Source organism: Micropterus dolomieu, linkage group LG10 (genome assembly GCF_021292245.1).
Source record: "Micropterus dolomieu isolate WLL.071019.BEF.003 ecotype Adirondacks linkage group LG10, ASM2129224v1, whole genome shotgun sequence".
Taxonomy (NCBI): Eukaryota; Metazoa; Chordata; class Actinopteri; order Centrarchiformes; family Centrarchidae; genus Micropterus; species Micropterus dolomieu.
Window position 1 is genome coordinate 3,395,603 of NC_060159.1, and position 17,701 is coordinate 3,413,303.

The 17,701-nt window shown below is 41.7% G+C and overlaps 1 protein-coding gene across 7 annotated transcripts in view; it reads left to right on the top strand.

Annotated features, from left to right (window-relative positions):
* The window catches only part of fynb (FYN proto-oncogene, Src family tyrosine kinase b), a 79,197-nt gene that overhangs the window by 14,264 nt on the left and 47,232 nt on the right, over window positions 1–17,701 (top strand). For 4 of the 7 annotated variants that reach the window (XM_046060153.1, XM_046060158.1, XM_046060159.1 and 1 more), the window contains one exon: window positions 1,443–1,511. The exons of 1 other annotated variant lie outside the window; for it this stretch is intronic. The gene's annotated coding sequence lies outside the window, so the exon portion shown is untranslated. Of the gene's footprint in view, window positions 1–1,442; window positions 1,512–13,342; window positions 13,431–17,701 lie in introns of all 7 variants that reach the window. 2 more of the 7 variants (XM_046060154.1, XM_046060156.1) reach the window with 1 other exon arrangement.

Sequence of the window (17,701 nt, forward strand, 5' to 3'; positions counted from 1 at the left end):
CTATTAGATCTCGTGTCTTTGTTAAAAGATCCTCCATGCTCTCTGAATTAGTTATGGAGCCTCGAAATGACAAAAGCCTGTAAAAGTCAACAGACAGGTCAACAAGATAACTGAATACATCAATAATTCAAACGTGTCATGTATGTACGGCAGGGATTGGTCCAGGGGTGGTTCTGTGTGTGTGTGTGTGTGAACATGCATGGACACACTTATCATATAAGCATGAGCAAATTAGAAAATGTATAGATAAATGATTAAATGTAACTCCTCCCTCTAAGTGTCTGACACACGGACACTTAGTTAGTTTTAAACTGGACATTATCATCTGTTTTGTGCAATAACACCTGCTTAAATACTTAATGTGCAATACTCTCTGCTGCTACTATTTATTCATTATTACTGTTCACCATAACATTTCCTGTAACTATGTAAATGTACATATCCACACAGTCCTTTATATTTTATTTTATTTTATTTTTATCTACTCTGATATTTTTATTTCTTTATATAACACTATCTTTATTTATATTCCTTTTGCCTTTGAGCAATGTGCGCAACTGTAACACAGAATTTCCCCTCGGGGATCAATAAAGTATTTCTGATTATGATTCTGAAAACCAAAGAAACAGCAAAAGGAAGGAAATGAAAAATAAAATGAGTCAAATTAAATTGACTTATTATTATTTATTCTAGTCCCTTTTAATCATGTCCGATAGTCTTTTACTACCTTTAGTCTGTTTTGTGCGTCCATAAATGAGTACTGAGGCATGGATTCACTTTGTAAACTACTGGATGGCTTTGTTTTGTATTTATGTTATGTTTAGTATTTTATCCTGGCCTGTAAATAACTATGATTCTGTGCATGAAATGAAAAGTTAATCTTTTAACCAGATGACATTATCAGAGGGGGGTTTCCAAGCCTGCTTGTGATGCCCTACATTTGATAGCATCTCATTCACACCTGGAGAAGTGAATACATTGATTTCTACACCACCTGCCTGCTGAAGTGGCAGAAACAACTACAGAGCCACCACACAGATTTTGAAAGCTGGCAGCTTGTATGTTCTTTACAGCAACATGTTATTTACTAGTGGAAATATTGCGGTCATGTTGGCGACATGTTTCTGTGTCTAAAAGGTGAGGGGTTTTTGCCCTTCTAAGTGGATTGGGGTAATTTATTTAAAAATATATTTATCACGCTCTTCTTCTCTATGTCGTATTTCACTGCTTATGTTTTATCGGCATGATAATAGGACAAAAAAGCTATACTAATAGAAGTTGACTCTGACAGTCACTTGGCATCGTCCCAAAGCATTCTAGGAAAAATTAGCAAGGTCCATTTTTGCAAAGAAGTGTGAATGATGGCTGCTGGCACTTGCAGTTGATATTCATGTTTTATTGAAATGTACAATGAATAATTAAGTGCATCTGTGTCCCTGCAGGGCCTCTGTTGTGGCGGCACACAAAGCAATGTGGAGGAAATAAAAATCCTGATACGCTGAAAACCAGAGGTATGACTCCTCACACCCCACTGAACACAAACAAACTGTTGTTTACTTACATGCTCGTGCATGGCCCTGTGAGAACAACCTCAGATGGGTGGACTGCGAAACATGCTAAATCTGTAGGTTTTTTTGTCTTGTCTTTAAATGCATCATAAGGATAGAGGATCAAACACACACACATTCATTAAACTGCCAAAGATACCCACCAGCTGGCCACCACTAGCCAGAGGCCAGCCTGCTGCCCCACTGTGGTGCATTAGCGTGAACTGTGTGTTCTATACTGGGCAGCATGTGTACAGTTCCCTCATAATAGGAACTATGGCAAATGCAGCTACACATACCTGTTATCACTAGAGCAGTTCTGTTGCTGCCATCTTTAATCTGCATTGCAGCAGTAAGGTTAATGAGAGGTCAGCCAGTACACCCTGATCTGTTATTTTTCAACAGATGAAAGATGTTTCCTTATCCGAGTGTAAGTGTGCCGGCCGGGTCCCTGCTAGGTTAGAGTGGAACAAGATGGCACAGATTAGTTATCAACAGCTAGCAGAAATGTGTGCTTTGCCCCCTTCAAGCCGGAGTTGCAGCTGGACTGTTCACAAACCCACAATGGGACGGAGTCCAAGAACATTTTGTAAAAATGTTGTAATTTTATAAAATGAGCGCAATGTTGTACTTTGGGATTGGAATAAAGCTGTGAACTGGTAGCATACGTCGACTGTGATAGAGTGTTAGGAACATAATGTAGAGCATAGACCAGACATGTCTTGTCTTTGCTAGGTCACCAGATGATTTAAGGGATCAGAGATTAAGATTATTTTTTCAGACTATTGTCTTATTCTTGCTTCATACTGGATACTTTTATTTTTTCAGGCCTCTGAAAATACTGTGGACATCTGATATAGAACAACTCCTTTTTGGTTGAATTGCTCACAACTCATGTCCATAGCCTGTGATGAGGACTCACAAGCAGACTTTCCTGTTTTAATGTTGAACCAAAAGGTTCGAAACCACTGCTCTACTGCACAGTTCAGGAAGAACACACATGCCACCATCCCTAGTCTTGACTGAGCTGAAACCTCTGGGTCTGAAAAGTGTCTCCACCACCATCATCAATTTTCGTCTGGAAAATTCAATTTATTGATGGATAGGCCCTTGACATGCAGCATCTCGTTTTCAAGAGGGTCCAAATACACATATACATAATACAACAGGAAAAACACAAAAAAACAAACAACAAATGCTCAAAACAATTGAGTTACGAGGCAGTTTACACCCTCACCCCAGACCGAAGACACATCATAACTCAGACATGTTATAGCTAGCTCAATAAGTAGGAGTGGGAGAAATACTCGATTCTTAGATGCATCGCGATGCGGACGTGGAAGATTATGAATCGATTAACAAGTGTCTAAAAATCAATTATTTAAATGTTAATTGATAACGTAATGTTGACGGAACGCAAAAGGCGGAACTCGCTGGAAGTGCAGCGCCCGGACACGACAAAGAGACCAGTGTTCCCGTGTATTCGTCACTCCACCGCTGCGGAATGAATAACCACCCTACTTAAATGTCACACAATCATTAATATCAGTGCGCAAATAATAATTTTTACTGGCACACTGCGAGCATGGTAACACTCGACGCTTGGCAGCTCCCTGTTTGTCCTGTGTGAGTAATATTAATTATCAGCTGTATGTCATTACTAACTGAGAACATCAGGTACAAGCTTAGACTAAACTGGGGTACAGCTCTGTCCTGTATACATACTGAACATCCTGATAATTATATTTCAGTTTTCAGGAGTCTGACAACTGGTTGTTGAAGAAATGACGGACCATGGAGCTGAGGTTAATAAAGTAAATTAGGGATGCAAACTAGTCCTTTTAAGCTAATTAGGAGATGTTTCTTTTGGATTTTAATGCACAAATTAAATGCTTAGTAATTATCCAGGGATCCTGTCTAGAAAAAATGATGCATCAGGATGCATCGATAGTCGTTTTATTATCGAATCGCAGCCCTCTGAATCGTAATCGAATCGTGAGGTGCCCAGAGATGAACTCTGAATCAGGAGGTGCGCAGCGAGTGTTTGATTGTCCGAGCAGCAGAAAGTGACGCTGAACGCGAGCGGAGGAAAATATTCTGGCAGTAAATGTACGGTGTCTGTTACAGAGTGTCGGCTTCTCAAGACCAAGAAGAAAAGAGTCTGTTGTTTCCCACCTGCTGGAAAAGTGAAGCCGGTTAGCGCTAAGTTAGCTAACATCTCCCCTGCAAACTGTGCAGCTGAGCAGCTTCTACAGCAGCTACAGAGCTCAATTTATAGAAAGTAACTGGAAGCTGTACTTTATTACTGCCTACTTGTCCAGTGTTGAGAACATCAGGTACAAACTGAGAGTAAACTGACGTAGCCTGCAGCTCTGTCCTGTACAGACTGATTCAATTATTTTTCAGTTTTCAGTCTGAAAAAGTGGTTTTGGAAAAGAAAGGACGGAGGTGACTGGAGGAGCTGAGGTTAGTAAAGCTAATTTGTGATGCAAACTCGTCCTTTTAAGCTGATGAGGAGACGTTTCTTTTTGGATTTTAATGTGCAAATAAAATGCACCTCAGAAGGGAGGAGGTTTCTCATGTTGCACACAAAAGGCAAACATGAACAATCCTATCTAGAATGATTCTGAGGTCATATTAACAGGGTTTAAGGGGGTGATGTCCAAAACATGCTGTGCCATAAATGTTAAATCACTGTGGAGCAACACAACCAACCAAATTACTTTCTCCAGGTCTAAAGGTTGTAGTTCCTCCAGCAGACTGATCTTTGGCTGTTGTTTATTTATTATCTGCTCTGGCTTTTCCAACTATTTGTTCAGAGATATGGTGAAAATAATGGCCCAATATGATGTGAAATTACATATTTTTCATTGGAAAACATAAAATTTTCTTGGGGGACACCCCCAAACCCCCCAACCACCACCGAAACATTCATCTAAAGCTCACATTAAACTGGGAAAACACTGCAGTTTTAAGCTCTTCTAAGGTACATCTCATGCTCATGGACACAAGAGCAATGTTGCGTTGGTGTTTATATATTCAGACAAAAATTTTGCTTCACCTCCGCTGCTACAACTCCATCGTAGGGGAAACACCGAAGTTTATTTGTTTTGTGAAGTGTGATTATTTCTTGGTTGGGGTTGCTGTTTGTCCTGCCCCCGTTGCTGAAAAAAATCCTAGAGGAAACACTAATAATACATAAGAGATTCAATGCGAAAAGGTATCACATAGAAAGACAGAGGTCGAATCCACAGGAGTCATCAAAAACCAAAGTAATTGAAGAAGAAGCATGATGTTCATCCCTCCAGTAGAGTTCCAGAGACTGGACTATTAGGCATTCTGGAGGCTCAGAGTAGCCCAAGAACTTGAAGACATGAGCGTGGAGATTAACAAGTAATTAGGTTAATAATTAAGTGAACCTTTAGTTAAGAACTTGATAAGAAACATAATGCTTGTTCTTTCTCCCATTTATCACCCATTTATTTTAAAAACTAGAATTGAAACACAAAACCTGTTTCTGCCAAACAGCTGGCAGCCAGACCTCATCATATTTTCCCAAACAATTTCTGTGAGGCACAGTCAAGAACCATCTGTTCTACACAGCAGCTATTTGTCAGCTTCACTTGTTCTGCGACTATTTTGATGTCAAAGAGATGTCCATGTCTGGTCTAGTCAGAGGCTTTTCAGTCTGGAGCTTCCTCTTCTTGAGCGTGAGCGGAGCTTCCTACATCCCGAGCCCAGCCTGCTGACAAAGGAGACACATTGTAAAAACCCCAGCCGAGCAACCGACAAACAGCTATAAAAGGAGAGGAGGTAGAATTCATCAATGGGTTAGTGGAAACAAGCTGAACAAGGGATTCTTCCAGAAAACTGGAGTCAGCTGAGTATCCCACATTCATAGCAAGTGTATTCATTATGCAGGCTCAGTCATCACTGTCGCTAATAGCTGCTTTATTATGTGTGCTCCAGTTTCCTATGGTGTTTCTGCGTGTCTCGCTGCTCGGAGATGGAGCCAGCAGAGCGGGCTCATTGCAGAGCGGATTTACAGTTTAACGCGTGACTCAGCTTTTTTTTGGAAGAGCTTCTCGCCGTGTGAGGCGGCGGTGACATGGATGACATGCCACAGCAGGTATCAGAAGAAGCTCTGCAGAGCTAGCACATCAAGAGCCGCCTTACTGTAGGAACGTGGAGCAGATGTGTGTGTGTGTGTAAGAGTGAGAGTGTGTGTGTGCTCCAGCGCTCTTGCTGGGTGGGTGGTATTGTAGGCTGGTGAGAAACAGAAAATGAGTCACCGATTCCGATCATGTTTTCATGCTTCCACTTATCTCTGCCTCTCTGAGAGCTTCTGCATTGTGTAGACAGAAGGACTAAACAGCACAGTAGTAATTATCCTCACATTATCCGAGACTCTGATATTCATTGCTGGCGTCATGTGCCGCCATGAGACAAACACTTGCGTTCGCCTTTTGCCTCCTCGCAGCTCCCAAGCGGACTGTTCGCCCTCGCCTCCTCTCAGCTTGTTACCTCCACGATAATGGCTGATGCCAGTGTGGGCTGTGCAACTATTCACTGAAATGTCATCGTTGCCCTGAAGACTGTGGCTCCATTGTGGCTCCCAGTATGTCTAATGGTGAAGAGAGTGGGTAGAAGTGGTATCACTGAAGAACCTGTTGAAGCTTCACTCCATGATATTGACACATCTGGTGTAGGGTTGCACGACATTGACAAATTGTGATCTTGCGATATTAATCATGTATATTGTGATAATGCCATTAATTTTGATAAACGTGTAAAAACAGGCCCCGTTTCTGATATGTTCCCTCTTCGTTGTTTCGTTGAGCCACTTTTCCGTCTTTTCGCTCCTATGACTTTCCTCACTTTTCTTTTTTCTTTTTATGACTTTCTTTTCTTTTTTCCACGTAATTAAGTGATCTGTTCAGGATCTAGGCTGCAAACTGTGCCCACCGTAGCTTACACAGGATGTACTGTACTGTATGTTGGCAATTTTTGGTTGGTCCAGACTCTTAAAGAGGCCTTTTGAAGCATGACACCGGCCAACACCAGCAGCTTCTGGGCATAGAATGCCCCCCAAGTCTAGGGGGAGGGAGAAAAAATCGGTTCTTAATGCATCGCAGTGCGGACGTGGAAGAGAAGTATGAATCGATTAACAAATGTCCAAATGTTCACGGAACACAAGAAGCGGAACTCTCAGAAGTCTGTAAGTGCAGTCTGGTGTGTGCACATAACAGAGACCAGTGTTCCCCCTGTATTTGACACATTGTGTCTCTGCAGCTTTTAAAATTTCACACACTTATTATTATGAGTGCGCAACTACTGAGTTTTACTCGCATAGGGTGCGAATACGCTAACACGTTTATAGTGTGGGTAACACTCACCGCTGGGCTGGCTCCCTGTGTCTCCTTTGTGTGGCAAGAGAGTGGGCGACCGAATGAGAGAGAGCGAGCTGCAGAAAGTGATCGTGAAGGTTAGCGGTGGAAAATATTTAAGTTACTTAGTAAGTTGTCAGTCTGGCAGTAAATGTACATGTAGGTCACAAAGTCTGTTGTTTCCCCAAATGCTGGAAAAGTGAAGGCGGTTAGCGCTAGCTAACATCTCTCCTGTACAGCACGTCTTTTGGCTGCTACCTAAGTTAACAGTAGCTAAGTTAGTAGCGTGTCATTACTACCTACCTACCTGGGATGGAAAGATCAAGTAGAAGCAAAGACTAAACTGGTGTACAGCTGTGTCCTGTACTTATACTGCATGTTAGATCCTGATAGTTAAATTAGATTTCATTTTTCAGAGGACAGTCTGAAAGCTTGTTGTTAAATAATAAAGTAGAGTAAATTAGGGATGCAAACAAGCCTTTTAAGCAATTTAGGAGAAGGTTTTTTTGGATTTTAATGTGCAAATCAAATTCTTAGTAATTATCCAGATATCACATAGGAAAAAAAGATGCATCGAATCGTGAGGTGCCTAGAGATTCCCACCCCTAAGTCTTCCTTAGGCCATTTGAAGGCTGTTATGTGTCCTGCTTTATCAGGTCCACTCATGTCAGAGCGCCTTCCTCTCAGCCTCACCATCACTACACTGCCATGGTGCCGTGTTCGAGAAAAGGGAGATGTCAGCAAATTACTGCTGCAGAAACAGCAGCGCTCGGCCCCGCCGAGAGACGTCAGCTGTGGGAAACATCAAAGTGGTGCGCTGGATCCTGGAATCCTCCGTCAACGCCGCACAATGAGATACCACTCTGACAGCAGCACAAAAATCCTATCCGTCTGTGACATATACATGTGCGGTCGTCTGGTAGATTGTAGAATGTGTGTGTGCGTGAAAGTAGATGATTATCATTATTATTCATCATCTATACACATTACAGGTAAACCCCGCCATTTAGATGTTTTATTGATGATGTAGAATTTCTAGGAAATATTTTACTATGAAATCCATTGTTAATTTCCATTACACACAGATAGGTGACATTCCAGATACATAATGGGTAAAAGGTTTGGTCTACCATGAACCTCCAGAACTGCTTCAGTGCGCCTTGGCACTCATCAGACTACTCTGAGCTTGAAACACTTAGTCAGTTATTTGATCAAGTCAATCCACAGAAAGTGCAATTATTATGCAAACTGTGAATCACATTTTTAAAGCAAAAATTCTCTGGTTTTAACTATTCTGGTTGAAAAAGGGGAAGAATTTGTTTCTTCTATAAAAGCTCATTTCCATGCCTGGGTGTAGAACAATGTGCTAGAAATATCCCATGGCAAAAATATACACCCTAACAGCAAAATGGGCCCAAAAATGCTGGTTTGTTTGCCAATAGCTGCTCTTTTAGTGTGGGCTTTTCCTTAGTAGTCGACTGCACAGCAAGAATTCTGTTTGGTTTTTTTTTAAATAGGTTTGAGTTCTTTGTAAAGCCTTACCCTGCTCACCCTGCAATGGTTCCTTCAAATAAAGCAGTTGAGTTATAGAATCGAGAGAAGGTGGAGAGGAAAAAAGTAAGAGGAGGAGGGATGATTGACCTGCTGCGAGTGGTTTTAATCTACAAATCTCCAGAAAGTTCTTTTGATGTATCGCCCTCTCTTCCATTCGTCGTCTCTCCATCTTACTTGAGATAAAAGAGGCCAGGATGGGCGTAGGAAACCCAGGGGCTGGAGGGCCCTGACCACAGCTTTTTAATGAGATCTCACTTAACCTCCTCATCTGTCTACTGTTGCCTGTAATAGAGGTTGGCTGGGTGGGTGAAGGCCACGTGCAGCAGGCTGAAGTTTGGCCCAGAGAGGACTGGGATATGTATGCAACGTGTTTAGACTTCATCTGACTGGGGAAGTAACATGGTTTAAAGTTTATAACAGCCTGTGTTCAGCACCGACAGCTGGATGCTGGCTGCTGCTTACAGGATGCAAGTGTCTGTGTGCGTGTGTGTGTGTGTGTGTGTGTGTGTGTGTGTGCGTGTGTGTGTGTAGAGTATGTGGTTGTGTGTGAGCGAGAGAGCCTATTGTGCAGATGGTACAATACCATAACCTCATCCTGTCTTACTGACTTACCAAGTTGCTCACCTTCAGCACATCTGCTGCAGCATACTAATGACTTGCTTTGGGTCTGTTCAATGATTTATGTCTCAGAAACGTCTCCTCCTATTTCCTGCAAGTCAACTCCATCTCCTTAAGAGGTTGAAGCTGTGAATGTATTTTATTTTGTCGTATGTCACTGCACTCTCTTATCTTTCCTGTTACCTTCGACTGTTTGTTTCTAAGATAATGTCTATATGCAGTTTACGTTTCTGGAACACCATATGGCGAGAATAAGCACAGTTTTTCATTGGCCGGTTTGAAAAAGCAGGCGTGGGGAATCAGACGGCCAGAACAAAAGAGACTGTAGCTCCCCTTTGACAAGCTTTACTTACTGCCCAGCCTGCGGAGAGCTTTGACAGGTATATTGTCACCAGAGCTGCGAGAGGCTCCGGGTGTACCAGGCTAATGGCTTCACACTCAGATGGGCTTATTATGGACACAGGCGTACAGAGGCTAACAATGGAGTCTTTCATTTGGCTGAAAATCTTGCAAATGAAGCGAATCTTTATCCAAAATGACCATCGACCCCACAAAGAAGCCCCTAAATCCCGTAGGGTTTGGAGGTCACAGAGCTTCAGTTGTCTGAGCTCACCACATGGACCGCACCTTGGTTCCTCTGAGCTCCCCGTGTTCTGCTCAGCGTTTGTCAGTATATTTTATTTACCAATTTACTGACTGAAGGTTTCAAGTGGTTCTCTGCTGTTAAATGGTGCCAACACAAGAGAGCACTTTTGACAAGCTTCCTGTGCTCGGGGCAGTCTGGCTTGTCAATAATCAACCAGTTTCCATCAGCACTCCACATGTTGGAGGTTTAGCTGTGACGTGGATTTAATTATAATGTGGGGGGATATGGGTGGGGTGAAGGCGTCTGTTGGGCTGCGGCCATATGCCGGCCTTGGGTCCCCAGGGACTAAACCAGCGGCTTAATGAGCAGCCCCACAGGAATAAGTCCTACTTTAACCTCAGTGTTTTGACTGCTGGAAGAGGTCTGCTGCTCAGCTGATTTACAGCCGCTGATGGGTGGAAGAGGAGGAGCAGATGTAGAGGCTGGGACCTCATCGTGTCTGGTAGCAGTCATGTGGAGTTCTTCCTCAACTGTTCCTAAACACAATTGTTTCCTCCTCTGTCTGAGAGCCATTAGGAAGACATTAAAAGCTATTTTCTTCCATCACTAGGGCTGGGAACCGTTCGAAATCTTTTGATTCTCGTGCCAATACAATAACAGGTTTTCAGTACTGATAACAAAACTTTTTTGACACCTTACTTTAAGAAATATTGACATGTTTTTCTACTAGCTTTTTTTTATTTATTTTAACAAAAGAAGATTACAAATCTGATTAGAAATTCAACATCAGCTTTCAGGTTTGGACAGTTTTGATACTTTTGATTCGGCAGAAAAAAAAGTATTGATGCCCATTACAAATGACAAATAAGACCAGAAGCCATGAAATCTCTTAATCCAGAAAAAAAGAATCCGGAAATGCCATTATACCATGGCATAAATGACTGCACCAGGGGCAAACAGGACTAAACTGGGACACCTATGATCCTGAATACTGCTTGTTAACATATCTAATTGCATTCACCTTGCTCCTTAATCATCTCTGATTAAATGGCTAAAATTAAAACTTGCAGGCCTTTACATTAAAGGCATCATGGGTATCATTTAAAATTTGAAATGCCACCTGTTGAAGCCATAGTAGTTGAATGGGAGCCTAAAATTATGGACAAGTAAGGAGATCTATTTCTTTTTTCAAATAACTGCTATATAACTTATTGGGAAATTGTATCAGATCACTTCTCATCCTACTTACGTCATCCTCAGAGTAAGGATGACAGCTTGGGAGTTTTTTTGTAATTGAATGAGAGAGGAGGAGTGAAACAGTTTAGTGACCACATGAGTTGTGGAAAACGAATTTAAGTTAAAAAAAAAATTATTGAAAGTAAACAATGGAGAATTATTTTGTTAACTTTCAATCAATAAACTGAATCGAAAGATCTCCACGAGTGTTTTTACCTTTAGTGCAAAGAAGAAGAAGAAGCAAACAGAGGAGAGGAGAGTCTGCACATACAGGCTACATTTGATATCCGTCGCAGCTGCAGCCGGAGGCTCCGTGAGGAAAATCAGCTGATCGCTGCTGTGCCAAAAAAGCTTTTAATACGATGGAACGCAGCGATCGATCGGTGATGTGAATAGCAAATAAAAATGTACAGAGTAGTGTTAAATGATACTAGTAGATGAAACCAATGGAAAGCCAAGCTTGTGGTGATAAACTTGCAACAGTGAGGAACATGCCAGAGACCGCAGCCGAAGGTGGAGCGACTGTTAAAATCTCGCATGGACTTCCAAGCGGGTGCAGGCACATAAGGAAGAAAGAGCCGTGCTCTTCTCTTTCTTTCTGTTGATGCTGTTACTTGTGTGTTTGGCTACAAGCAAAACCATACAAATAGTCATTTTTTGCCACAATCTGTTTATAAAAAGTATTGAATGAAGTACTGGTTTGACTGGAGACATTTCAATACTACTCAATACTGGGCTGTTTCAGTTGATACCTTAAAGGTATCGAGTAACGATACCCATCCCTACATTTAAGAGGGCCTACGGAAGTAAACAAACCGCCATTACTGTACTATAATGTACAGTCTGTAAACCATTTCACAGACGGCTAGGCTCCTTTTCTGGGCTGTGCTGTTATCAGCCATGCCAGACTTAATGGCAAATAATGAAAGCAAAATCCAAAAGCCTCTTCTCCATGAAATCTATTTCACCTTTATGAATCTCCATGTTTTGCTTACATTCTGATGCCTGTCTGAGAGTCGCTTTGCCATCAATCGGAAACGTTACACGGAGCCAATGATGCCCCACATATGTCACGTTTCCTGGCCAACAGTCCACTTTTACTGTATCATGCATCTCATATTTTTTTTAAATGATGCTTTATCTCTGATTACAATGCAAGACATCGTGTATGGAGAGTTTGATTTCAAGGTGAAGGTCGGACAGAAGCAGCACGTTCATGTTATTTCCCATCCACATCCTCACACTAGTGTTTTGAGACTTTCCCCGTTACCTTACACTACCTACATCATCAAATTCATCTCTGATGTATTTGCTTTCAATTTCAATTTAAATGTTTGCATGTCAACGTGGCTACTCCATATATCCTGCATTCCTTCGGGGGGGTTGTTTGTGCACTTAACAGTGGTGGCTGTATATTTAACTGATGTGAAGTTAAATCAGCGATTCGGAACAAACCACCGCAACAATGAGAAACAAACCATCTACAGTGACACTGCTGCCGCGATTTCTACCGTGACCTAAACATTAACATTACATTAGTGACCTCCCTCTGTGTTTCCGTGTTTAGTTACATTTGCATTGTGCAACATTAAAAAGTTCAGGCCTTCTCTGCCCCCTTGTGGATGTACTTTTTTTAATCATCCAGGTACCATAAAGTACACATGTAGAAGTGTAAATAATACTACTCATGCAGCAACTGTTTGTCTACATGAACCCAGGATTAAAATATATAACACTGTAGAAACCATCACACCGCAGTCAGCTGCACAGGAAAGACACTTTAGATCGTACTACAGTAGCTGTAGTGAATGGCTTTCTAATCTGCCTTGGATTTTAAAATACACCGTTATGAATGTACAGAAACATTTAATACATGGAGGACGCACAGGAAGCAGGATGAGGGGCCGAGGCTGTCATGCTAAGTATGTAACCACTCAGACTAAATGAGAACGGCAGTCTGACTGTGTAATCTTTCATACATGGAGCATCACATATCATACGATTTCTGATGTTTTCCTTCTTTTATTGTAGGAATATGAAATGCCCAGTTTCAGACATGGTTCATACATCTGTCCAGCACTTTTTCTGAATACTTTATACGCATATGTTTTATAATTAAGTGTATATGAGCATGGCTGCCACACAGTAATTAAGCATCTTCAGCAGAGCCATAGTTCAACTTGAGGACACCATGTTCCTCGATGGTGTGTGTTAACAAACAAACCTAACACGAGGAAGAGTACACACGCAGGTAGTTCTGATATTTTTTTGTTTAAGGCAAATACATATAAACAGATGTAGTATTACGTACTTCACAATGTAGAGAATGCTTTGAAACAACATTTAGACTATAATGTAAGGAAATTCAATTTACAGAACAGAACTAAACAGTGTGATTTTCTTTAAATACGCAGGAAACCCCTCAAATGGGCAGAGGGCCTGGTTGGATTCTGGCTGGGGACCTTTTGTTGCATGACATCGCTATCGCTGTTCCCCTCCACTGTAAGAAATACAATAAATACATAAAATGCATGAATTGCATCAGACGTCCCACATGTGTAACAAAAACTCATTTTATTTACAATTTGTGTGAAAAGTATTAATATTCGGATAATAGATCACATAATATGATGATATTTTACCTGAGGTCAACAAAAAAGTAATAGATTATATTATCTTTTAGGCCTAAAGTTTGTCCACACGTGTTTGTGCGATATTCTTCGTTCATTTCTGTGATAAAAACATTAAAAAAAGCTTAATTCATTTGAAATTTCAGACGTCAGTTCTTAAAATTTCTTCTTGCTGTTCACTTTGTGTCTCATTTGGATGGCTGTGTTCGTGCACGTGCGCGCGTGTACCCATACGTATAAACCCCATGAAGACAGAGAATGATGAGCCTTAAAGATTATCCCCAGCCGGAACACAATCCTCTTTGGAGGTGCTGAGCAGTGGGGGCGTTTCGGAGCCTGGGTGCTGTCTAGACGCTGCAGCTCTGTGTGCAGGAACGTGCTGTACTGAGCCACGCAGCTGCACACGCTGGCACAAGGAATCACAGCTGATTCACGCTGTCCTCTGAGGCACAGCACATTCTCACATCTGAAGGCAGACAGACACACTCACAGGAACTGAGATGTGCAGATGTTTTATTTTTCCATCGGCCTATCTGAAGCAGTGCTGTCAAAGATGGAGTGATGTTGCCCTGCCTACACTGTCTCCTAAAACGTGTCCCCTTCGTCACGGTTTGTCCTCCATCATTCAAGGGATCTTTAATCATCATGGCTACTACGTCATTTCCACTCCCCACACTCTGCTCAGGAATGTGGTAACCTAGCAACGGGGCTGGAGAGACAGATCACAGCGTTGGGTCAGTGATGGGCGACCGTGCCTCGTCTGCTGCTAGAGGTAAATCCTGCCTCTGAAGGGCATCTGTGACGTCACCCTCTAAGGCTTATCAGCTGATTTTTAATATTGCTTAATGGAAGCAGATTTAGAAAACAGACATCAGGTCATCGTTAGTGTGAATTTACACATCTATTTTTATTTTTTTGCATGTCATCTGTTTTTTACTCTGAAGAAATTTAGCAAACTAGTGTTAAAGGTTAAGAGTCGGGTAGGGCAGGGCATCCTGGTAGCATGGGGGTTAAGATAAATACCGGTTGTGGACCTTTGTGTATATCAAACCTCTCTCTCCCCCCCTCTCTCTCTCTCTCTCTCTCTCTCTCTCTCTCTCTCTCTCTCTCTCTCTCTCACTCTCTCATTGTTTCCTTTCTCTATCTCTACAGTCATAGTTCAATAAAGACAAAATGCCAAAATAACAAAAACAACACTGGATGTATACCACTAACGCTATCAATGTACCTATTTGATGTGGCACACTTTAAAAACTTTTTATAAAGTGTTGAAAAGAAAGAGTGGAAAGAGCAACAATATTGATACATCATTAAATAATTCATCATTAAGAAAACCATTACAAACCCCCATAACTGAGATATTTAAGAACCTGTATACAAACTCATTAATGGACTCTGTTTTCATCTGCAAAGTAGAGGAAGTTACTACAGTACAGAGCAGTATAGCATCAAGCTCATTCATCCTGTCTGTATAGGCCATGAAGAATAAATGTGGCTTCTGGTTAATAAAATGTGCATCGTGTGTGAGTGGAAAGCCATAAAGGCTTAATACGTGGATTTTCTCCTGCTGTTGGAGGCTGTACAGAAAGGATGGAGAAGGAAGGATGATATGAGCCAGAGTCAAACCCATGACACATGCCATAGCCTTGTTTGACTCCAGGTTGGCCCCATTCGTTGAAGTGAAACCGTGAGGTTTGGAGCTGGACGCAGAGGTCTGCTTGGCCTATTTATAGAAGGACTTGTCCACTTGGCATAAGACGCTTCATCGGCTAAACTGCCATCCTCCGAATATGAGAACTGAGTGGTTACTTTCAGCGTTTTGGGGCTGAGCCTTATTATCACACAGTTTAATTGTATTTATATTTTTGAAAATCCTAACAGAAGTTATCTCAGAGCACTATCAATGTAGAGTCTAGACTGTACTCTTTGTAAAATTGTAATGTCATTTGTAAATGTTTTCTGTGAGGTGAATGGAAACTTAACGCTGCAAGGTGTATTTGTGTCATTTAACCACATCCTGTCAGTAGTCGTATTATGATGATGCAGAGACGGCTCTCTGCCAGCAGAGTGTTGCACTCACAGGAGGTACAACTTTTGTTGTTTGTCAGTTTTGACATTTAGTTTTGGTTTCATAAGGGTATTTCCTTTTGGCATTTGGCCCCTTTAGCATTGTGATTGTAAACCTGTGGCCTACGTCCCCAGTATGAAGCAGGCTCCTACATCTATTTCTAGCAGTTTACGTGTGCCTGGAGACCCGCATCGTTGTCTGTGTTGGAGTACAGTATGTGATCCTGACACCACTGTCCTTAGTCTTGCTGGCCTGAAGGTTGAGGACATGGGGAAATTGCAGCAATGCATTCTAACAATGGCTTATTTCTTCCTGTTATTTCTTCCTGTTTGAAGTGGAGCATACAATCAACATGGCAGCAGCCAGGATTCTCAGGAGAATCTGAGGATGCCTTGACAGCAGGGCTTTCCTGCATATTTCACTCATCATAAAAACTTGAAAGGGACACTTTCAGAGTTGATCTTCAAGCGGCTCTTCAGTGTAGTGTTTTGTTTTACTCTGGCTCCCAGCATAGGACACTGTATTTTCTTGATTCACATGGGAAAGATTTACTCCTGCCTGACTGAAGAGCAAATTTTGGTTCAAAACTTTGTACATTTCTCAAAGTGATAAACAAATAATGTTATGATGAGCAGGTGCCACTGTTACAAATTCGTGTCGTCGGGGTCATTGACCTGCAGTTCCAAATGTGGCCACTACTGAAAAACTGTCACAGGGCTTCGTCAAACATCCCTGACTTTCAGTTGAGTTTCTATAACTCTAGACGATTTTGTTTCTGATTCAAAATGTATTTTAACCACAATTAATCACTCGTATGTTTTACTGCGTTTTTGCACAATCAATGTACAACAAAAACATATGGCCGGTTATGTGACAACTCTTCCATAGGTCTATTTAGTGGGGATTGGCACTTATTTGTATGTTCTGCCATGGTGACTAAACACCCAGCGCTGCAAATCACTTTTGCTGCTACATTTAGAAACAAATAGTAAGTAAGTAAAGTCAATGTACTTTCCACAGAGCAAGGAAACAAAGTGCTTTACAAGAGTAAATATTAGAAATATGACCAATAACACATCATTTATTAATCAATCAATTAATCAAACAATAAACATAAGCAATACATGAGTCAGCATGAGGTGAGACAAAGGCAGGTTTAAATAAACAGAGTCTGCATGTAAACTTAATTGGATGAACTCAAATGACACATTCTGTCAGTGTTGCTTTAAAAAAGGCAGTCTCTTCTTACCACTATTAGCAAATCTGAAGGACAAATGTGAAACAACAACACTGTTCCCCCCAGTGTGATGTGTCTGGAGAAGAAAAACAAGCACCTGAAAATGTCAAGTTATCCCTCTAAGGGTGCTTATAAAGGGACTCTGAAGGTGTCTCTTCTGTTCTGTGCTCAAATGCTACTTTGTTCCAGAGCCAAAGCCCACTGGTGATGCCGGCTGGTGCGCCAGACTGCCCAACAGCACACAGTAAATACATAAATATAATATCCAATGTACTAAAACAGGCAGATCCATTTTACTACGCAGCTGTCAGAGAATGCTCGTCATTAGTCATAGCATTGTAAATGATTGCATACCGGTATGCAACTAAATTTGAAACTACAGTTGAAACATAAATTTAAAGTTCAGGGTTTCCTGCCTTGTACCATGGAAGAAAAGCACTTGAATGAATTTGAAAGACACTTGGTGGTTTCCTCCGAGGACCAGATGAATATATCAGTGAGAAGAGCAGAGGCAGTGTATTGTGTTGGTGTTGATTCATCCAGAGCCCAGAGGAAGGAAAGAGTGTGGGGGCTGCCAGGTCAAGTCCTGGACACAGCTGCATTATTAACAGAAGGTCAGCTGTCAGCACACGTCTGCAGGGCTCACATCAAGCAGTTCACCCGATTTTGCGCCTCTGGCTGACATGTTTGTAACCTTGTAGGCCATTTAATGAAGGCTCCCCAGCCTTCTAGCCTCCACGTTTTTTACTTGTTCCAAATGAAACAGCCAGACCGCAAGGGGCACACAACACACAGAGCACCTGGAACTACGTTTCTCACCTCACCATCAAAACATATA